The sequence below is a fragment of the Cherax quadricarinatus genome, chromosome 79 (genome assembly GCF_038502225.1).
Source record: "Cherax quadricarinatus isolate ZL_2023a chromosome 79, ASM3850222v1, whole genome shotgun sequence".
Classification (NCBI taxonomy): domain Eukaryota; kingdom Metazoa; phylum Arthropoda; class Malacostraca; order Decapoda; family Parastacidae; genus Cherax; species Cherax quadricarinatus.
This window is the reverse complement of record NC_091370.1, coordinates 5,680,471-5,704,286: the sequence shown is the minus strand read 5'-3', so window position 1 is coordinate 5,704,286 and position 23,816 is coordinate 5,680,471. Positions and strand designations below refer to the sequence as shown.

Here is a 23,816-nt window from a genome sequence, read left to right as displayed (position 1 = left end):
TAAAATTGTAGGAACAATGCTTTGCAACACACAACTAGGTAGGATGACCTTAAAAAAAATGAAGCATATTCACCATCATTCATTCAATCGCTGTCTTGCCAAAAGTGCGCAGATATCACAATTCAAATGACCCTCTGAACTGTAACATCCCCACCTCACCTTTAGAGTGCAGGCACTGCACTTCCTTCTAGCCCATTCCTCAGAGTGCAGGCACTGTACTTCCCACATCCAGGACCACGGCATCTTCACCCATCCTTCGGAGTGCAGGCACTGTACCTCCCACCTCCAGGACTACAACATCCACACCCAAACAATAACCAAATTTCTGTAAACTCAGCATTGTAATCCTTATAGAGAATAAACTTTGAATTTGAATCTTTCATAGTGCAGGCACTGTACCTCCCACCTCCAGGACTACAACATCCCCACCCATCCTTCATAGTGCAGGCACTGTACCTTCCATTTCCAGGACTCAAGTCCGGCTAACTGATTTCCCTGAATTCCTTCATAAATGTTACCTTGCTCACACTCCAACAGCACATCAAGCAATAAAAATTACTTATCTATTTACCTATCTTCCTCCTGCTCTCCCTCTCTCCCGCCTACTCACCTGCTTTCCTGCCCGCCTCCCTGCCACCTGTTTGCTTGCTCCTACCCAGCAACAGAAGCAGGAGTAGCAGCAGCGGCAACAACAGTACCAACAACAGGAGCAGTAACAATAAACCAACACTGACAACAGCAATAACAACAACAAACCAACACTAACAACAGCACTAACAACAAACCAACACTAACAACAACAGTTAAAAACCCAGTACAAACTCACAAGATCAAAGATTAATGATAAACACACAACGTGACCGAACATTAATGGTAATTGTGTACTAGTCTGAAGGTAAACATTGAATGTGTACTCATTTGTGGTTGCAGGGGTCGATTCACAGCTCCTGACCCCCTCCTCTTTGCCCTCTTGGCCCGGTGGCCTGGTGGCAAAAGCTCCCGCTTCACACACGGAGGGCCCGGGTTCGATTCCCGGCGGGTGGAAACATTTCGACACGTTTCCTTACACCTGTTGTCCTGTTCACCTAGCAGCAAATAGGTACCTGGGTGTTAGTCGACTGGTGTGGGTCGCATCCTGGGGGACAAGATTAAGGACCCCAATGGAAATAAGTTAGACAGTCCTCGATGACGCACTGACTTTCTTGGGTTATCCTGGGTGGCTAACCCTCCGGGGTTAAAAATCCGAACGAGATCTTATCTCTTAATCTTATCTTACCCCTCAAGGGAGGTTCCTTGACGCTGGTGAGGGGCTCTTGATCTAGGGAATTAGATCTGTGCTCCAGTTCCTTGAACTGAGCCTGAATGCCTTCCATCCCCCCCCCACATGTGCTGTATAATCCTACTGGTTTAGCGCTCCCCCATAATTATATTACTATATCCTCTTTGCTAGTCACGTGTGTTTGAGTGTTAATACTGTTGCTGTCAGCCGAGTTACTGTGAGAGGCGCTGACTTAGTAGGTGAGGTTATTGTAGTATAAGTTAGTAAGTGAGGTTAATTTGGTATAAGTTAGTTGTAGTGGTTAAGTTGCAAGTACTTGAAGGAATAATACCCGCTGGAGCTATTTTCCACGCCAGGAAAACCTTAAGAGGTTTGGCTCAGTGGTTAATCAGCGAGGGTAACTACAGGAGCTAGTTTATTTCTAGTAAGGTACTGGAGCCAGATATTAAGTTTTCAGGGAGAAGGGTGATAAGGTTCTGCACCAGAGAGCCATTGTTATTGGGTTCCTCTGCTAGAGTTTATTTTATTGATTACGCTGATCTGGGTAATTTTATATTATCTGTTATTGTATTTTAATAGGATTAAGGGGTTAGGGTTAAAATAGTCTAACAACTTAGGACAATTTGTCCTAGTTCTCAGATATTTTAAACTGGGGGAGAAAGAGGGATGTGATGTAGGTCAATGTACTTGTGAGGTCAAAAGGTTGACCTAACCAACCAGTGCAACTTGTCACACCCCCTTGCCTGAGCAGGGAAGTGTGATACTGTAGGAAGACTCCTGGCGCCGTCTCGGTCTCAGGTCTTTTGTTCTTGACGGCGACAGTAAGGAGTGGCTAGAGACTGGCGAAATCTACCTTTGGTGTGAAAACACGTGGTGTGACCCATGGAGGGTAAACCCCCAAAACCTGGGGTTAAGGGGAGGATGCAGGCAGGACGATATAAACTCTAGAAAACAGCTAGAGAGGAGATTCTGGCGAAGCTCTAGCCTGTGTGCAGCGCTTTGGGCACGAGATTTTTCGAGCAGAGCTGCTGCCTGTGTGGAGCTCTGAGAGAGGGCTTGTGAGAGGGAGCTCTGGACAGCCGGGTGTGTAGTGGGCCACGTAGGGGAGAGCTCTGGTCAGCTGGTCAGTGAATTAAGACTGAGTACAAGTCCGTGTTACTGGTAACATTCCCACCTCCTCCTGGTAATAAGTCCCATAGGTCGATTAGTATATTATGTAATTCTCTGTAAGATAATGGTGTAATCTCTCTCTCTATTTTATTAAGTAAACTGTAGCCATTGTTCCCGTTTATATTTGTGCCCTCTTATGCTATACCCTCTTTTGTTAAGCACTGGAGTAATACAGGAGACGTGCTCACTTGCTTGGATACAGCAGGCGGAGTGGGTAGTCTCACATAGGTGAGGTTAATGTGGTATAAGTTAGTGAGGTTAATGCGGTATAAGTTAGCATTGAGGATTATGTGGTGTAAGTTAGTAGGTGAAGTTAATGTGGTATTAACTTTTACACACCAGAGTAACTGCACTCAGCTGCTGAGTGCCACGGTATAGTGACTTACGTGTTTGTTCTAATTGCTCCAGCCATAGTTTTGTGATTTATGTGTATGTTCCATTTGTCCCAGCCATGGTATTGTGATTTACATGTTTGTTCAAATCCTTGTACGAGTGACTTAGGACTGGGGGGGATGGCTGGTGTGTGTGATGGGTAAGTTTCAACCAGATCTTAAAGTAAACACGCTTCAATTGGCTTGCCTGTTGGGCTATTATTTAGAATTAAATGGTGCCCTCTCGCCTGTAGTGGTGGTTTGTGGTGAAGTGTGGTGGTTAGTGGTGGAGTGTGGTGGTTAGTGGTGGAGTGTGGTGGTTAGTGGTGGTTTGTGGTGGTGTGTGGTGGTTATTGGTGTTTTGTGGTAGACAACGAGTGGTTAGCGTGTTGCCTCAACATTGTGTGTACTCACCAATTTGTGGTTGCAGGGGTCGAGTCATAGCTCTCCTGGCCCCGCCTCTTCACTAATCGCTACTAGGTCCCCCCTGTCTTTGTCCACCTTGTCAGTTCCTCGCAGTATTTTATATGGTATCATGTCTCCTCTAACCCTGTGTGTGTGTGTACTCGCATAATTGTGGTTGCAGGGGTCGAGACTCAGCTCCTGGCCCCGCCAGGAGTGTGTGTGTGTGTGTGTGTGTGTGATCATTTGCAGTCAGGAGAAGTACCTGAGTAAGGTCAGTGGCTCCTGCATCACGCCCCTACTCAACACCTGACTCACATGTACTGTACTCCCCTACTCAGCACCTGACTTGCATGTCCTGTACCCCCCCCCTTCTCAGGCCAATAGGCCTTCTGCAGTGTTCTATTCAAAGTGACTAGTAACAAGGTCCTCAGAAACTTGTAGAAGGAATCCAAACTCTTCACCAGGCCCCGATGAAATGTTTCGAAGGGTTCTGAAGAAATGCAAAGAGAGGCGTAGGAAACCATTATCTAATATCTTCAAAAGATCATTGCAAATGGAAATCATACCAGATAGGTGAAAAATGGCAAATATGATAACCATTTACAAGGTGGGAGATAGGTCTTTGGTGAATAGAGCTAGTAATAATGTACAAGGTATACAAGCCTAGCAGACATCAATGACATACTACTATATAGAAAGCCCTTTGTTATGCAGAACATTTCGGGCAAATTAGGTCAATTTTGTCCCAGGATGCGACACACACACTAGTCGACTAACACCCAAGTACCTATTATAATGGTAGGTGAATGTGAACAGCAGGTGTCACAAGGAAACACGTACCGGGGATCGACCCCCAGGACCTCAGTGTGTGTGAGCTGAGTGCGCGAGCAATGGAGCTACGGGACACCCGTCGACAAGGTGAATGAGGAGGCAGAGGTAAGATAAGATAGATAAGATAAGATTTCGGATTTTTAACCCCGGAGGGTTAGCCACCCAGGATAACCCAAGAAAGTCAGTGCGTCATCGAGGACTGTCTAACTTATTCCCATTGGGGTCCTTAATCTTGTCCCCCAGGATGCGACCCACACCAGTCGACTAACACCCAGGTACCTATTTGCTGCTAGGTGAACAGGACAACAGGTGTAAGGAAACGTGTCGAAATGTTTCCACCCGCCGGGAATCGAACCCGGGCCCTCCGTGTGTGAAGCGGGAGCTTTAGCCACCAGGCCACCGGGCCACTTAAGACACTTAGGACACCTTTACTGGATACGTTTCTGTCCTGGGACCTTGGTCACTCCAAATGATACAAGACAATGAGAGAAAACAATATATGTAGATAAATGGTACAGAGAACTGACAGGATGATGACAGCCTGGAGTTGATCACATGGACTTCAGGCTGGGGGACTGGTTACCTCAAACTCCTGATCTTCAACCATTTTTTCTGTATTGGACCAAGGAAGCCACTGGTTGGCGAAAGGTTTCCACAATAAAGATATCCAGGTGCTGCACAAGTGTCTAATTCATCAAGACAGTATATATATAGTGGAGAAAGCAGGTCACAGGCGAAGGTTAGGTCTAGCTGTCAGTTTATCTCATTAGTCGTATCACCTGGCAGCAAGGAAGCAGCGGGGAATAGTATCACACGTGAAAGAGTCTGAGATAGTGTATTTGTCATCTGTTTATCGTATAGTGTTGGCAGTAGCAGTTAGGGGCTTCACAACAGTGGCACTTTTCAATGTTGGATTCTTTGTAAACCAGTTTTTGTTCCAGTGCATGTTACTCTTTTGATCTGTACAAGACACAAGCATTTTTTGTGTTGCCCTGGTTTCACGCATTTTCAAATTCAAATTCATTTCCACATGATGCAGTGTACAAACATGAATGATACATAATATTGCATAAGGAAAACCCCGGGTTCTGGGACCCGTATGGAAAGATTCTTCCCCGTTTCTCCAACACAGATCTTGTTGAACCTTCTTCATGATATAGTATACACTACTGCTGCACTGCTGAGTCTGCCATAGTGATCTCTCTTCCAGGTGAAGCCTCTGAGGGAAGACGTGGCCATGGTAACTACGTTGATATTGCTTCTTGAAAGAGGAATGGGTAAGGAGAGGAGGAGTTTAAGGTAATCAGTCCCTCAACCTGGAATCGATACCGATGTGCAGCCTGGTGTTGTTGGTTATTTCTCCTCCAGGGAGAGTTAAGATTCTGGGGGTCTACGTTGTGGCATCGTTGGAAGAGCTGAGTATATTCACAGTTGTGTGTTTGCGGTCTTATATAAGGTAGGGAGGGAAGTGTGTGTGAAGGCACAAGTAATGTACTTTAATTTTTCTTTCTGAGAATTCTGAATTGAAGATGCGGATACGTCTTAGGAAAAACCCAGTGACCACATCTCTCTGTGTCATTGTCGTGGTGTGACTAGAGATGAGCAAGGTCATTATTATATACTGGGTTTGCTGTATGTAATGAAAGAAATGGTGTCTTTGTTTGGTGACCTGCATAGAACATCAAGGAAATAGTAGTTTGCCTTCGTTTTCAAAAGTAAATTTGATTGTAGGCTAGACATTGTTGATTTTGTGAAGTGTTTGAATGATAAGTAAGATACACGTGCAACAGTTAAGTATCTTTATTCTGAAACGTTTTACCTACACAGTAGGCTTCTTCAGTCGAATACAGAGGAGTGAGCAGAAGCAGTAGAGATGTGATGACGATGTAATCAGTCCATCACCCTTAAATGAACTTGATGGATGTTTGTCAGTCCCTCAGGTTGAGGGACTGACCACCTCAAAACTACGTCTTCAAGGATGATTGATTACATCGTCTTCGCATCTCTACTGCTTCTGTTCACTCTTCCGTACTCGACTAAAGAAGCCTACTATGTAGGTGATACGTTTCGGAATAAAGATACCTAACTGTTGCACACGTGTCTTATTTATCAACTTGTCGGTATTGTATTTCATTATCATCTTCACAAAGTCTTGAATATCGAGTCTTGGGATATATGAGAAGAATGTCCATCAACATATCTGAACCATGTGACAGTATTAACACTAATATTGCGAGCATCTTCAATATTTAAGTTTGCTATGAACATGTTGGTCAGGACTGCACTCAATGGACCTCCAATTTAAAAACGGTTTTCCACTGTAAATAAGTCAGTCTGTCTGACGTTTTTGGGTTATTCTATGTAATCTACACATATGTTACTAGGTATGATATCTGTATTTGTGTACCCGTTCCTAAATGAACTTACTAGCCTAGCTGAAAGAGTTGAAATCGTGGCGGGAAGAGGAAAGTTGATGTCATCATTGAGTCTACAAGTGAGATTATCAATGACGGCATCAGTGGGAACGGCAGTGAAGAGCGAGGCTATAAAAATGATATATGTTTATTTTTAATGTTGATGTTTTTATACAAATAACCCGCTCGTAGGAGACTTGAAACTTAGGATGTTTCGGTCCAACTTTGACCATGAACTAGTTTCACAGTTAATTTGACTAGTTAATGCTCTGTGTAACCAATTACTGGTCAAGTATAAAGACACATGTGCAAAGCTCCTGGAGAGCGAAACGTTGCCACAGTAAAAAATGTCGCATTACTTGCACTTGTGTCTCTTTACCAAACATATTGTGGGTAATTCTACCAACATTATAGTTAATGGTCTAAGTCGAACCAAAACGCTCTCGTAAGTTCCAAGTCTCAAGTCTCCTCTGTGCGGGTTATTTGTGTATTGAAGATTGAGACACTTATGTAACATATGGGAACCTTTATTCAGGAAACGTTTCGCCACACAGTGGCTTCATCAGTCCAATACAAAGCAGAAGGTGTAAGGAAAGGAGGAGTTTGAGGTAATCAGTCCCTCATGGAGTCTATATAATCAGTCCATCAATCTTGAAAAGTGTAAGCTGTATAGTCCTTGTGGCTTAGCGCTTCTTTTTGATTATAATAATAATTGAAAAGAATACAACATATGCGCGAAGAAGTTACTTATATACTGTAGACAGGTGAAGTGAAGCAGCCGTAGGCGATATCACTGGACAAATCCAAGGTTGAAATAGGTTATAAGTGGAGTTTACCTGGAGGGTGTTCCGGGGGTAAACGCCCCCGGGGCGCGGTCTGTGACCTATAGGTTAGGCAAGTGAAGAATTCCCTGTATTAAGATCCTAAGCTGTCGCTGTGTCTGACAGGAATGTAGTAACCTGGTTGACCAGGCAAGCAGCAGAGAAGCCTGGTCGAGGACCAGGCTTGTCTGCTGCCCAATCCTTGACAAAGGTCGACGATTTTTTTTATTTTAGTGAGTGAGTGTTGGGCGTGAGTTAGACCTGTCTAGCATGGGGCAACAGATCTGTTACAGTGCTCATTTTTATGTTTTTGTACCCAGGTGTGGCACGTGTGTGTTTGTCGTTACCTAGTGATGTTGGCTGGTTCATTTCGCCTTAATTACTTTCTATATAGGAGCGGGTGGAGACAAATGGTTTTTATGACTTGACGTGGTGTTGAAGGGATTCAGGGAAACCGGTTAGTCAGACTTAAGTCCTGGAGGTGGAAAGTACAGTTCCTGTCCTCTGAAGGAGGGGTGGAGATATGTTGCAGTGTTTTTAAATGTAGTATCGGAGCCCCTCTGACAAGACAGTGATGGAGTAAATGATGATGAAAGTGATTTTTCTTTTTCAGGTCACCCTACCTCGGTGGGAAACGGCCAATGTGTTAATAAAAAAAAATATTGGTGTGATATCTACTCTTGAAACTGTATATAGTGTTTGCCTCCAGCAGTTCCTCCTCTAAGTCGTTCTCAGTTCACAACTCTGAGACTTGAAAACTATTTTCTAACTCTCCTATGTATGTTTATCTACGTCTTTAGCTGACATTACTCTTCCTCACGTATCTCAAGACAGGTTCTCTCTCTCTCTCTCTCTCTCTCTCTCTCTCCCCTGAGTATCTTTTATGTCATTATTACTTCTCCTAGATTATTAATATAATTATAGTATGTAAAGTAAAAGGACACAAGTGCAACTAATGTGACATTTTATTGTGGCAACGTTTCGCTCTCCAGGAGCTTTATCAAGCCATTACAAACAATACATGTATGTATAATGTTCGCCAAGACCATAGTCCTGGCACGGGTCCCAGTCTTGCGATGACCCGTCTCTGGCTCCCGATGGAGAAAGGTTTCCACAATGATGCGACGCATGCCGCTCAAGCGCCCCTCTGGTCAGTTCAACTGGTGCATCTCATAAGCGACACCATATGTAACTATGGACACTAGCGAGGAGGAGGATATGTCATTATTACAGGTAACAGCTTGTCTGGTTCGTTGACCCCATGGTACACTAGTGTGGCCGCAGTCATCTCTGGGTCCTCTTCGGGAGGGAATATCACCCCTAGTTGCCTGTGGAGTGTCTCAGTAGCTTCGCACTCTAGAAGATAGTGTGTTAGGGGCCGCTGGACAACGTGCTGACAGTACTGGCACATCTCCTCAGCCTTGTCTACCATCATCTTGGCTGTGGGAAAGCCCAAACGAAGCCGATGGATGGCGGTACACTGCGCTCTGGACCAGCTTCTATCATATGGAGGGGGTTCTCCGTGAGTCGCTGCTCGGTACCACTGTTGAGATGGGGTATCACCTAAGACCTCCCCCATAAGTTTCGTGGCTCTGGCAGCCACCAGTTTGGTCTGTCGTAGGCTGATTGGGACAGTAATTCCAACATGTGGATAGTCTGTTGCTGCCTTGGCTGCATCATCTGCCGCCTCATTTCCCCGGATGCCAGCATGGCTGGGGATCCAGTTCAATGTCGATCTATTACCCTGAACTTCTAAGGCTGTCATTATGCTCAGGATCGATGTGATGAGGTGAACATTATCCTGTGGTTGAGGATGGGAGAGGGCATTGATTGCAGAGGTGGAATCAACATGTATGACAGGTCGGAGTCGATGTCGTAGGGCATGTGACAATGCCTGTTGAATCGCCACCAGCTCAGCTTGAAGGATTGTGCAGTGGTCAGGGAGTCGCCAGCCTTGTGTGTGACCATTGTGGTACAGTCCAGCTGCTGCTCTCTTCCTGTCAGGGTCGACAGAACCATCTGTGAAATACACTGCACATGTGCCTCCCTCTGCCAGTGCCATGCTTGTCTCAGCATGATTGCTGAGGGTGTCTTGACTGCAGAGACACTTAGAGATGGGTAGCTGCACAATGAAAACATCGCCTGGATCTGGGCGCCAGGGAGGTGGTGGATGGTACCCAGCAACAGGAAGGTCACAACTCTTTTCACAGAGCAGCTGTACAGGCAGCAGCTTCCGCCCAGCAGCACAAAATGAACGAATCCAGAAGTCCGTGAAGAGTGTGGGATCTTGTGACATGGTTGTTAATATCCGTCTCCTTAGTGGGGTACCTTGCTGCCAGTGCAGAATCGTGGCCACTTTGCAGGCGTTTATGTATCTTACTCTGTCAGCCAAGGAAGAAAGCCGGGCCTCAGATCTGAGACATACTGTGTTGGTCCAGATGGGGGCACCAAGCATAGTTCTTATCGCCTGGTTTTGTACGACCTCCACCCTTTGCCTGCTCTGCGGGAAGAGATGAGCTAAAGCCGGTGCACCGTAGTCAATGAGCGAGCGTATAGCTTGTATATAGTACAAGCGAAGTACATCTTTGCTTGCCCCTGCACGGTGCCTCGTCATGGCTCTCATGGCGTTGAGTCTGAGTAGAGCACGTGACCTGACATACTCGGCCTGTTTCTGAAAGGTCAGCTTTTTATCAATGTAGATTCCCAAGTACAGGTAGGAGCATGTCCACTCAAGTTCTATATCCTGAATACGTAATCTATTCACAGGATCTGGTCCCTTGAACATCATTGCAAGAGATTTCTCGGCCGAGATCTTGAGGCCTAGTTCCTTGCAAGACTGCGTAATTAGGTCCAAAGCTCTCTGAGCCTGTCGTTCTAAATTGCCTTTCCCATTCACTACTAGTGCAAGATCATCAGCATAGCTGAGGAGCTGTGTACCACTATGAAAGGGAAGGCTCACAAGTTCCTGCATAAGGATGTTAAACAGGGTAGGACTGAGCACACCTCCTTGTGGCGTACTGTTTTCCAGGGTTTTAAAGGAAGAGTAGTGTCCCTGAAAGCTGACACAAGCCTGCCTGCCCCTAAGGTAGGACTCTATCCAGGCCAGGAGGCGTCCTTTGATTCCCTTCCGAGCTAGTATTGCCAGAATTGCTGTGGGGCTGGCTAGCTCAAATGCCTTCTCAAGGTCGAGGTAAACGACGATACTAGGTTTTTTGTTGCTATCAGCAATCTGGCTTAGTAGAGTGGTTATGCACTCTGCTGTTCCCACTCCTTTGGTGAAGCCAAATATGTGATGATGAGAGGGTCCAAGTTTCCATAGGAGGCGGTTTAACACCATCCTCTCAGCAGTCTTGGCTAAGCAGCTGGTCAGCGATATGGGTCTCATACTGCCTGGGTCCTTGGGCTTTGGAATTGGTACGATTGTAGCTTTCTTCCAAGCTGCTGGGAGTGTCCTGGCCCTCCACGACTTGTTGATGACGTCTAGTATGGCCCCATCCACTCTACCCAGCCCATGCAATCATGGAGTACGTCACACCATCTATGCCCGGGGCAGTGTCACCTGTGCCTATCTTGTGATAAGGTAGTGAACTCCGTGAACTGAGAGTGTGTCAATGGATTGTCGTAATACGAGTCTTCCTGAATGTGCTGTGCTGTGACACAAAACAGAGTGTATATAAAGGCTCAGAGTGAGGTGCAATACTAGTGAGGTACCATTTAGATGTTCACTAGTGGTAGAAGTAGTAGTAGTGACAAAAGTAGTAGTAGTAGTAGTAATACAATATGGTAGAGCAATTAATTCGTACACGAGTAAAAGGATATAAAAGCTATTACTTGGGTAACATAAAAATAGGTTGGACAAATATAGACTGGAAAGAGGCAGCCTGTTTCAGTGTTCACTCTCTGTAATGTGCTTTGTGTAGTATAACAGGAGAGACTATGTGATGGCAGGGTTTACTGTTTTCAGGAGGATTCTTGCTAAGTCTTCAGAGGTGGTGAAGCTGCCGTTGTTTTGTTTAATTGTATTCGAAACAGCGATCAGTGCTGATTCGAGGCACTTGCGTCTGCGGAAATTAGTTTCTTTAATCACTAATTGGGCGTCTCTGAATTTCATGAGATGATTGGTAGAATTTCGGTGTTGTACACAGGCGTTGTTCAAGTTATCGTTCCTACATGCGTAAATGTGTTCATTGAGGCGAGTGTCGAGGTTTCTTGCTGTTTCACCTACGTAAATCTTGTCACAGCCTCCACAGGGTATAGTGTAAACTCCTGCGTTGACTGGTTCGTGGTGCTTGGATTTTGTCCTGGTTAGATCCTTTATTGAAGTGCTAGAAGCGATGGCGACTCTGGTGTTAGCTTGTGAAAGCACTTTTGAAACGTTCAGTGCAACCTGGCTGTTGGGAAGAATTATAACTTTGTTGGGAGTGGTGTTGGTGCGTGGAGAATTAATGATCTGAAGAGCTCTTTTCTTGCAGTCTTTGGTGAAAAAGGAAGGAAAATGTAACTCAGTGAATGTTTGGTGAATGTAGGTACATTCCTCGTCAAGAAACTCAGGACTACAAATTCGGTATGCTCTTAGGAAAAACCCGATGATGATGCCTCTTTTGGTCTTGGTATCTTGACTGGAATAGAAATGTGTGAGATCATTTTTATTGGTGGGTTTCCGATAAACTTGAAATCTTAGGTTGTTGTCTACTTTGTGAATGAGGACGTCGAGGAAAGGTAGCTTGTCATTGGACTCTTCTTCTAGTGTAAACTGGATCGCCGGTTCAACTGCGTTGAGCCTTGCCTGTAGATTCTGTACATCAAAATGTTTGAGAGTTATTACGAGGACGTCGTCCACGTAACGTAACCAAGTGACGCTTGAAGGGATGATGTTGGCGAAGTGTTCGGACTCTAGGTGTTCCATGTATAAGTTGGCTAGGACGGCACTGATGGGGGACCCCATTCCCATGCCGTAGGTTTGTTTGTAGAGCTTGTTATTGAAAGAAAAACAGTAAGTTTATCGGAAACCCACCAATAAAAATGATCTCACACATTTCTATTCCAGTCAAGATACCAAGACCAAAAGAGGCATCATCATCGGGTTTTTCCTAAGAGCATACCGAATTTGTAGTCCTGAGTTTCTTGACGAGGAATGTACCTACATTCACCAAACATTTTCCTTCCTTTTTCATCAAAGACTGCAAGAAAAGAGCTCTTCAGATCATTAATTCTCCACGTATCAACACCGCTCCCAACAAAGTTATAATTCTTCCCAACAGCCAGATTGCACTGAACGTCTCAAAAGTACTTTCACAAGCTAACACCAGAGTCGCCATCGCTTCTAGCACTTCAATAAAGGATCTAACCAGGACAAAATCCAAGCACCACGAACCAGTCAACGCAGGAGTTTACATTATACCCTGTGGAGGCTGTGACAAGATTTACGTAGGTGAAACAGCAAGAAACCTCGACACTCGCCTCAATGAACACATTTACGCATGTAGGAACGATAACTTGAACAACGCCTGTGTACAACACCGAAATTCTACCAATCATCTCATGAAATTCAGAGACGCCCAATTAGTGATTAAAGAAACTAATTTCCGCAGACGCAAGTGCCTCGAATCAGCACTGATCGCTGTTTCGAATACAATTAAACAAAACAACGGCAGCTTCACCACCTCTGAAGACTTAGCAAGAATCCTCCTGAAAACAGTAAACCCTGCCATCACATAGTCTCTCTTGTTATACTACACAAAGCACATTACAGAGAGTGAACACTGAAACAGGCTGCCTCTTTCCAGTCTATATTTGTCCAACCTATTTTTATGTTACCCAAGTAATAGCTTTTATATCCTTTTACTCGTGTACGAATTAATTGCTCTACCATATTGTATTACTACTACTGCTACTACTTTTGTCACTACTACTACTTCTACCACTAGTGAACATCTAAATGGTACCTCACTAGTATTGCACCTCACTCTGAGCCTTTATATACCCTCTGTGTCCATGTATTGTTTGTAATGGCTTGATAAAGCTCCTGGAGAGCGAAACGTTGCCACAATAAAATGTCACATTAGTTGCACTTGTGTCCTTTTACTTTACATATTGTCGGTAATTCTACCAACTTTATTATAATTATAGTATATACCGTCATGTAGACGAGTAAGACGTGCTACAGTGTGGTAGCTTCATTATTGAAACGTTTCGCCCACACAGTAGGCTTCTTCAGTCGAATACAAAAGTAAGTATGGAGAGAGTAGCAGGGGTGGTGAGGTAAAGATGTGATCAGTGCTTCAAGGTTGAGGTATTGTTGAGGTGGTCAGTCCCTCAGTCTGGAGTAGTGTTGAGGTGGTCAGTCCCTCAGTCTGGAGTGGTGTTGAGGTGGTCAGTCCCTCAGTCTGGAGTAGTGTTGAGGTGGTCAGTCCCTCAGTCTGGAGTAGTGTTGAGGTTGTGATGTAGTCCAGCTGGGCTTGTGAGGTCTCTGGGGAGACCTAATTTAACCAATTATATGGTCACACCTTGCCTTGGCAAACGTCTGTAGCCACGCCCACGTCTGAGGTCTTTTGTTCTTGACGCCTCAGACCTAGGCGTCAGGTTGTGATGTAGTCCAGCTGGGCTTGTGAGGTCTCTGGGGAGACCTAATTTAACCAATTATATGGTCACACCTTGCCTTGGCAAACGTCTGTAGCCACGCCCACGTCTGAGGTCTTTTGTTCTTGACGCCTCAGACCTAGGCGTCAGGTCGTACACGTGGTTGTGGAGGGTGCTTGACCCACCATAAAAGCCCAAGGAAGAGCATGATCAGGAGATTCGAGCGGAGCTGCTGCTGGGATGCAGAGCTCCTGAGCAGAGACTTCGAGCGGAGCTGCTGCTGGGGAGCAGGGCTCGGGAGAAGGCTGCTGAAGTCTCTGGAGGAGACTGTTGGAGGCATTGGGCAGAGTACTGGCTTGGCGCATTACTCGTGCTGTATAGGTCTTGGGACCTGTGGCTTAGTTCCTGTAGTGAACTGTCCTCTGTGCTATATTGTAAGTTATATTCATTTTCGTCAAGTTGATTGTATTTCCCTGTCTCACTGCTTATGTGTACCACCCCATTTATCTAAACCAATGATGTACTCCTGTTCCCAAATATATTATTGTACAAGGACTTAATAATAAACTGTGTTTGAGTAGAATAGTAATATTCACTGCCCACCGTTATTTATTCTTTTTTTCTGATATTTTATTATGTTTATATGAGTGAAGAATGGACGAGGCATATGTTAGTGAGTAGTGTAGAGTTAATGAGAGTGTCGTGGTCACCACTGACCTGTCATTACCTACCTACCTCCGCTAATCATCTCACTCCTACCACCTCGCCTGCCTCTCCCCTCCCTACATAATCCCTAACTCCCATATTCCCCACTTATATCCTATTCAATTCTTACCCCCCTACATGACAAGGTGGTCAGTCCCTCAGTCTGGAGTGGTGTCGAGGTGGTCAGTCCCTCAGTCTGGAGTAGTGTTGTGGTGGTCAGTCCCTCAATCTGGAGTAGTGTTGAGGTGGTCAGTCCCTCAGTCTGGAGTGGTGTTGAGGTGGTCAGTCCCTCAGTCTGGAGTAGTGTTGAAGTGGTCAGTCCCTCAGTCTGGAATAGTGTTGAGGTGGTCAGTCCCTCAGTCTGGAGTGGTGTTGAGGTGGTCAGTCCCTCAGTCTGGAGTAGTGTTGAGGTGGTCAGTCCCTCAGTCTGGAGTGGTGTTGAGGTGGTCAGTCCCTCAGTCTGGAGTAGTGTTGAGGTGGTCAGTCCCTCAGTCTGGAGTAGTGTTGAGGTGGTCAGTCCCTCAGTCTGGAGTAGTGTTGAGATGGTCAGTCCCTCAGTCTGGAGCGGTGTTGAGGTGGTTAGTCCCTCAGTCTGGAGTAGTGTTGAGGTGGTCAGTCCCTCAGTCTGGAGTAGTGTTGAGGTGGTCAGTCCCTCAGTCTGGAGTGGTGTTGAGGTGGTCAGTCCCTCAGTCTGGAGCGGTGTTGAGGTGGTCAGTCCCTCAGTCTGGAGTAGTGTTGAGGTGGTCAGTCCCTCAGTCTGGAGTAGTGTTGAGGTGGTCAGTCCCTCAGTCTGGAGTGGTGTTGAGGTGGTCAGTCCCTCAGTCTGGAGTAGTGTTGAGATGGTCAGTCCCTCAGTCTGGAGTAGTGTTGAGATGGTCAGTCCCTCAGTCTGGAGTAGTGTTGAGGTGGTCAGTCTCTCAGCCTGGAGTAGTGTTGAGGTGGTCAGTCCCTCAGCCTGGAGTAGTGTTGAGGTGGTCAGTCCCTCAGCCTGGAGTAGTGTTGAGGTGGTCAGTCTCTCAGTCTGGAGTAGTGTTGAGGTGGTCAATCCCTCAGTCTGGAGTAGTGTTGAGGTGGTCAGTCTCTCAGCCTGGAGTAGTGTTGAGGTGGTCAGTCCCTCAGCCTGGAGTAGTGTTGAGGTGGTCAGTCCCTCAGCCTGGAGTAGTGTTGAGGTGGTCAGTCCCTCAGTCTGAAGTAGTGTTGAGGTGGTCAGTCCCTTAGCCTGGAGTAGTGTTGAGGTGGTCAGTCCCTTAGCCTGGAGTAGTGTTGAGGTGGTCAGTCCCTCAGCCTTTAGTAGTGTTGAGGTGGTCAGTCTCTCAGCCTGGAGTAGTGTTGAGGTGGTCAGTCTCTCAGCCTGGAGTAGTGTTGAGGTGGTCAGTCCCTCAGTCTGGAGTAGTGTTGAGGTGGTCAGTCTCTCAGTCTGGAGTAGTGTTGAGGTGGTCAGTCTCTCAGCCTGGAGTAGTGTTGAGGTGGTCAGTCCCTCAGTCTGGAGTAGTGTTGAGGTGGTCAGTCCCTTAGCCTGGAATAGTGTTGAGGTGGTCAGTCCCTCAGCCTTTAGTAGTGTTGAGGTGGTCAGTCTCTCAGCCTGGAGTAGTGTTGAGGTGGTCAGTCTCTCAGTCTGGAGTAGTGTTGAGGTGGTCAGTCTCTCAGCCTGGAGTAGTGTTGAGGTGGTCAGTCTCTCAGCCTGGAGTAGTGTTGAGGTGGTCAGTCCCTCAGTCTGGAGTAGTTTTGAGGTGGTCAGTCTCTCAGCCTGGAGTAGTGTTGAGGTGGTCAGTCCCTCAGTCTGGAGTAGTGTCGAGGTGGTCAGTCCCTCAGTCTGGAGTAGTGTTGAGGTGGTCAGTCCCTCAGTCTGGAGTAGTGTTTAGGTGGTCAGTCCCTCAGTCTGGAGTAGTGTTGAGGTGGTCAGTCCCTCAGTCTGGAGTAGTGTTGAGGTGGTCAGTCCCTCAGCCTGCAATAGTGTTCAACTGTACAATCTTGAACAATGTTATCTTCAGTTTGAGTGCTTGAGATGAATATGTGATAATATAAGTGTGGAGTATAACTCTGTGTGTGTGTGTGTGTGTGTGTGTGTGCACTCAGTTGAGGTTGCAGGAGTCGAGTCCTAGCTCCTGGCCCCGCCTCTTTACTGGTCGCTAGTAGGTCACTTTCCCTGAACCATGAGCTTTATCATACCTCTGCTTAAAGCTATGTATGGATCCTGCCTCCACTACATCGCTTCCCAAACTATTCCATTTCCTGACTACTCTGTGGCTGAAGAAGTATTTCCTACCATCCCTGTGTGGCATGCAAAGAGTACGTAACCTTTATTCGGCGCATGTACACATCCTCATTTACAGGCTTTCTCCCCCAACCAGCGAACCAGGTGACTAAGAGTTGACGATGGGGCCCCGTTGTTCAACTAGTGACCAGGTTCCAGCCAATAATAAGGTGGTTTTGGCAATCGCAGAGGTTATGTGGGTACCACTCTCCTGTCTGCCTTTGTCATTCCCATTCTAGAGCTGGTTGAAGCACGGTCTGCTCTCTTGTGGCTTCTATTTTGCCTTGCTTACTTTGGAGTGCACTAATACCTATCACTGTACATAGTGTATATAGTGTACATATTGCTGTTCTAAAATTGGTGAAGGATAATATAATTCAAAACTTTTCTGCTGTGTTTATTTTGCACCCTTTACACCCAGGATAACAGACCATTTGGACTCCTGGGTTGTAATACCCTGTGATTCACCTGTGTCTTCAACTTCCAACTGTGTTCCCTTGTTGCTGTGTCCCATCTCTGGAACATTCTGTCTTTGTCCACCTTGTCAATTCCTCTCAGTATTTTGTATGTCGTTATCATGTCTTCCCTATCTCTCCTGTCCTTCAGTGTCGTCAAGTTGATTTCCCTTAACCTCTCCTCATAGGACATACCCCTTAGCTCTTTACGGGCTTGGCTAGGTGTGGGTTCCAAACTGGTGCCGCATACTCCAATATGGGTCTAACGTAGACGGTGTACAGGGTCCTGAACGATTCCTTATTAAGATGTCGGAATGCTGTTCTGACGTTTGCTAGGCGCCCATATGCTGTAGCAGTTATATGGTTGATGTGCGCTTCAGATGTGCCTGGTGTTATACTCACCCCAAGGTCTTTTTCCTTGAGCGAGGTTTGCAGTCTCTGGCCTCCTGGACTGTACTCCGTCTGCGGTCTTCTTTGCCCTTCGCCAATCATCATGACTTAGCACTTGTTGGGGTTGAACTCCAGGAGCCAATTGCTGGACCAGGTCTGCAGCCTGTCCAGATCCCTTTGTAGTTCTGCTTGGTCTTCGATCGAATGAATTCTTCTCATCAACTTCACGTCATCTGCATTATTATTATAATCAAGGGAGAAGCGCTAAACCCGGTGGATTATACAGCGCCTGGGGGGGGATGTGGAAGGCATTCAGGCTTAATTCGGGGAACTGGATCACAGATTCAATTCCCTAAATCAAGAGCCCCTCACCAACATCAAGGAACCTTCCTTGAGGGGCACGTCATCTGCAAACAGGGACACTTCGGAGTCTATTCCTTCCGTCATGTCGTTCACAAATACCAGAAACAGCACTGGTCCTAGGACTGACCCCTGTGGGACCCCGCTGGTCACAGGCGCCCACTCTGACACCTCGCCACGTACCATGACTCGCTGCTGTTGCCTGACAATATTCCCTGATCCATTGTAGTGCCTTCCCTGTTATCCCTGCTTGGTCCTCCAATTTTTGCACTACTCTCTTTTGTGGAACTGTGTCAAACGCCTTCTTGCAGTCCAAGAAAATGCAATCCACCCACCCCTCTCTCTCTTGTCTTACTGCTGTCACCACGTCTTAGAACTCCAGTAGGTTTGTGACACTGGATTTCCCGTCCCTGAAACCATGTTGGCTGCTGTTGATGAGATCATTCCTTTCTAGGTGTTCCACCACTCTTCTGATAATCTCCATGACTTTGCATACTGTACATGTCAGTGACACTGGTCTGTAGTTTAGTGCTTCAGTCTGTCTCCTTTTTTAAAGATTGGGACTACATTTGCTGTCTTCCATGCCTCAGGCAATCTCCCTCTTTCAGTAGATGTATTGAATATTGTTGTTAGGGGTACACATAACGAATCTGCTTCCTCTCTCAGGACCCATGGAGAGATGTTATCTGGCCCCATTGCCTTTGAGGTATCTAGCTCACTCAGAAGCCTCTTCACTTCTTCCTCGGTTGTGTGTACTGTGTCCAGCACTTGGTGGTGTGCCCCACCTCTCCGTCTTTCTGGAGCCCCTTCTGTCTCCTCTGTGAACACTTCTTTGAATCTCTTGTTGAGTTCCTCACATCACGGTCATTTCTTGTTGTCTCTCCTCCTTCCTTTCTTAGCCTGATTACCTGGTCCTTGACTGTTGTTTTCCTCCTGATGTGGCTGTATAACAGCTTCGGGTCAGATTTGGCTTTCGCTGCTATGTCGTTTTCATATTGTCGTTGGGCCTCCCTTCTTATTTGTGCATATTCATTTCTGGCTCTAGGACTGCTCTCCTTATTCTCCTGGGTCCTTTGCCTTCTATATTCTTCCATTCCCTAGCACACTTGGTTTTTGCCTCCCTGCACCTTTGGGTGAACCATGGGCTTATCCTGGCTTTTTCATTATTCCTGTTACCCTTGGGTACAAACCTCTCCTCAACCTCCTTGCACATTGTTGCTACATATTCCATCATTTCATTAACTGGCTTCCCTGCCAGTTCTCTGTCTCATTGAACCCCGTTCAGGAAGTTCCTCATTCCCGTGTAGTCTCCTTTCTTGTAGTTTGGCTTCATTCGTCCTGGCCTTCCTGCTTCCCCCTCCACTTGTAGCTGTACTGTGTATTCGAAGCTTAAAACCACATGATCGCTGGCCCCAAGGGTCTTTCATAAGTGATGTCCTCAATATCTGCAGTACTCAAGGTGAATACTAGGTCCAGTCTTGCTGGCTCATCCTCTCCTCTCTCTCTTGTAGTGTCCCTTACGTGTTGGTACATGAAGTTTTCCAGTACCACCTCCATCATCTTAGCCCTCCATGTATCTTGGCCCCCATGTGGCTCCAAGTTCTCCCAATTGATCTCGTGGTTAAAGTCACCCATGATCAGGAGCTTTGCCCTGCATGCATGAGCTCTTCTGGCCTGTGTGTGTGTGTGTGTGTGGACACTGCACTGTGTGGGTGTGGACACTACACAGTGTGGGTGTGGACACTACACAGTGTGGGTGTGGACACTACACAGTGTGGGTGTGGACACTACACAGTGTGGGTGTGGACACTGCACAGTGTGGGTGTGGACACTGCACAGTGTGGGTGTGGACAGTGCACACTGTGGGTGTAGACAATGCAGTGTGGGTGTGGACAGTGCATTGTGTGGGTGTAGACACTGCACAATGTGGGTGTGGACACTGCACAGTGTGGGGTGTGGATACTGCACTGTGTGGGTGTGTACACTGCACTGTGTGTGGACAGTGCACTGTGTGGGTGTGGACACTGCACAGTGTAAGTAAACACTACAGCGTGGGTGTGGACACCCATACAGTTCCCAACACTTTGTCAACATGTATTAACAAGACAGCAGCTCCCAACAAGGAACCACCAAGCCGACCTCCTCTTCAGTTTGGTCAGCCACACTGATACCAGTGGCAATGTGTACATTTCTCAATAAACATAATTTCAATACAATCATCTATTGTATTTTGTATTCTCAGTTGGGTTAGGTTAGGTCAGGTTAGGTTAGGTCAGGTCAGGTTAGGTCAGGTTAGGTCAGGTTAGGTTAGGTCAGGTTAGGTCAGGTTAGGTCAGGTTAAGTTAGGTTAAGTCAGGTTAAGTTAGGTCAGGTTAGGTTAGATTAGGTTAGGTCAGGTTAGATTAGGTTAGGTCAGGTTAGGTCAAGTTAGGTCAAGTTAGGTCAAATTAGGTTAGGTCAGGTTAGGTCAAGTTAGGTTAGGTCAGGTTAGATTAGGTCAGGTTAGGTTAGGTCAGGTTAGGTTAGGTCAGGTTAGGTCAGGTTAGGTCAAGTTAGGTTATATTAGGTTAGGTTAGATCAGGTTAGGTTAGGTCAGGTTAGGTCAGGTCAGGTCAGGTCAGGTCAGGTTAGGTCAGGTCAGGTTAGGTCAGGTCAGGTTAACATATATTAGCCTGTTTCCGTGGAATTATGGGTCAGTTAAGGGAGGTTTCCGCTGTAACGTTGTTAGTAAGTTTATCCATTTACAAATACACATTAATACAGTTACACAAATTATCATACTTAGTTACATATAGAGACTGAGACACTTATGCAACATAAGGGAATCTTTATTGAAGAAACGTTTCGCCACACAGTGGCTTCATCAGTCCAATACAAAGCAGAAAGGTGTAAGAGGAGTTTGAAGTAATCAGTCCCTCAGCCTGGATGAAGCCACTGTGTGGCGAAACGTTTCTTCAGTTAAAGATTCCCTTATGTTGCATGTCTCAGTCTTCAACTTGACGGGTTTCAAAACCATTTATCACATAGTAACATATATGTAAATTACCTACGATAACAGCAAACAGCGTCAGACAAAGTATTACAACCCAGGAATCCAAAGGCCTGTTATCCTGGGGGTAAAGGGAGCACAATAAACACAGCAGAAAATATTTTGACTTACATTATCCTTCATCAATTTAGAACAGAAGTATGTACACTATATACACTATGTACAACAATAGATATTAGTACACTCCACGGTAAGCAAGGCAGAATAGAAGCCACTAGAGAGCAGACCGTGCTTCAACCAGCTCTAGAATGGGAATGACAAGGGCAGACGGGTGAGTGGTGCCCACAACACCTCTGCGATTGAACATTAAAATGGTATAAAATACCGACAGGTTGTTAGGTAAGACACATATGCAACAGTTAGGTATCTTTATTTCGAAACGTTTCGCCTACACAGTAGGCTTCTTCAGTCGAGTACAGAAGAGTTGATAGAAGCAGAAGATACTTGAAGACGATGTAATCAGTCCATCACCCTTAAAGTTTTGAGGTGGTCAGTCCCTCAGTCTGGAGAAGAGTATTGTTCCATAGTCTGAAACAATATGGAATTGAAGTGACAGGATGGAGCCTTATATAGCGCCAAGAGGTGAGATGTAGGCCACTAGTAGAGGTAAGAATGAAGTCGTTGGGAGGTCAGGTCCCTCTCAAATCCAGCCATTCTCACTAGTAGAAGTAGTCCAAGTTGATTTCAGGTCTGTACCAAGATACCCTTGTGTCAGACACTGCAACACAAGGGTATCTTGGTACAGACCTGAAATCAACTTGGACTACTTCTACTAGTGAGAATGGCTGGATTTGAGAGGGACCTGACCTCCCAACGACTTCATTCTTACCTCTACTAGTGGCCTACATCTCACCTCTTGGCGGTATATAAGGCTCCATCCTGTCACTTCAACTCCATATTGTTTCAGACTATGGAACAATACTCTTCTCCAGACTGAGGGACTGACCACCTCAAAACTTTAAGGGTGATGGACTGATTACATCGTCCTCAAGTATCTTCTGCTTCTATCAACTCTTCTGTACTCGACTGAAGAAGCCTACTGTGTAGGCGAAACATTTCGAAATAAAGATGCCTAACTGTTGCATATGTGTCTTACCTAACAACCTCTGCGATTGCCAAAACCATCTTCTCATTGGCTGGAACCTGGGTACTGATTGAACGACGGGGCCCCATCGTTAACCCTTAGTACCTGGTTCGCTGGTTGGGGGAGATAGCCTTTCAATGAGGGTGTGTACATGCGCCGAATAAAGGTTACGTACTCTTTGCATGCCACACAAAGTGACTTGTTTCCAGTGTGGTCCTGGAGGCACCAGTTTCTTTCTGCAATATATGGGTTATATGTGTGTTGTTCCAGTCACTGTGTTCCTCTGGGAAGGTTCCTTGATGCTGGTGAGGGGCTTTTGATCTTGGGAATTGGATCTGTGCTCCATTTCCGTGAATTGAGCCCTGAATGCATTCCACCGGCACAGCATAGTATAATCTTACTGGTTTAGCGCTCCCCGTGATAATAATAATGGAAAAATAAACATATATGTAATATAATGCGATCTTTATTGACAACGTTTCGCCCACATAGTGAGCTTTATCAAGTCACAAACAGACTGTGATTTGATAAAGTCCACTGTGTGGGCGAAACGTTGTCAACAAAGATCGCACTAAACATCATCTGTGGTTACTTTTCTATCGTGTCGGTATTGTATACCATTTATCTCCAATAATATTAAAAATAATGACAAATAATAATAATAATAATAATAATAATAATAATAATAAATGACAAATAATAATAATAATAATCCAGTCACAGTGTTGTGCCTTCTTATTCTATATTTTCACAGGGTTGTTGTGTAACAAATGTGTGGGAGGAGATTAAGTGTGGGAGGCCACTTGCAAGTCTGGTTCATCCACACACCTCCCACACCTCCCACATTCTCCCACATCCTCCCACATCCTCACTTCCGGAAGCTCAAGTATACCTTGATCCAGTCAGGTACATTTACCGTTTTCTCCGCTTGCTTTTCCGGTTTATAAATTAACCTGAGTGTGGGGAGCCACCTTCCACTCGTGTAACATACAATGGAACCATCCCACTGTGTCTACGTTACACTGTCGTAAAGTTGTGTGATCAGTGGTTTGAAAACCGACAAGTTGAAGATTGAGACACTAGTGCAACATATGGGAATCTTTGTTAAGTAAACGTTTCGCCATACAGTGGCTTCTTTAGTCCAGTACAAAGCAGAGAGGGGTAGGGAGAGGAGGAGTTTGAGGTAATCAGAACCTCAGCCTGGAATCGACTGAATACATCGATTCCAGGTTCAGGGACTGATTGAGGTAATCAGTCCCTGAGCCTGGAATCGATGTATTCAGTCGATTCCAGGCTGAGGGACTGATACCTCAAACTCCTCCTCTCCCTACCTCTCTTTGCTTTGTATGGACTGATGAAGCCACTGTGTGGCGAAACGTTTCAACAATAAAGATACGCAAGTGTTACTATGTGTGTTACTCGTCATCAAGGTCGTGGATATAGAGGAAGAGATATGAAAGAAAGAGTAAGCGACCTGACCACTTTCGTTTTTGTTTTAAGAGAATGTTTATAGGTCATAGTGACCAGCAGAGAAGTTTGTCCAGGTGCTGCACTAAGTTTGTCCGGGTGCTGCACTAAGTTTGTCCGGGTGCTGTGCCAAGTTTGTCCAGGTGCTGCACTAAGTTTGTCCGGGTGCTGCACTAAGTTTG

General features: G+C 45.8%; 1 protein-coding gene across 1 annotated transcript in view; it reads left to right on the top strand.

The window, feature by feature from the left end:
• Positions 1-23,816, top strand: part of LOC128702750 (cylicin-1) — a 244,931-nt gene that overhangs the window by 1,279 nt on the left and 219,836 nt on the right. The window contains exon 2 of the mRNA XM_070101846.1: positions 5,267-5,296. The gene's annotated coding sequence lies outside the window, so the exon portion shown is untranslated. The remainder of the gene's footprint in view (positions 1-5,266; positions 5,297-23,816) is intronic.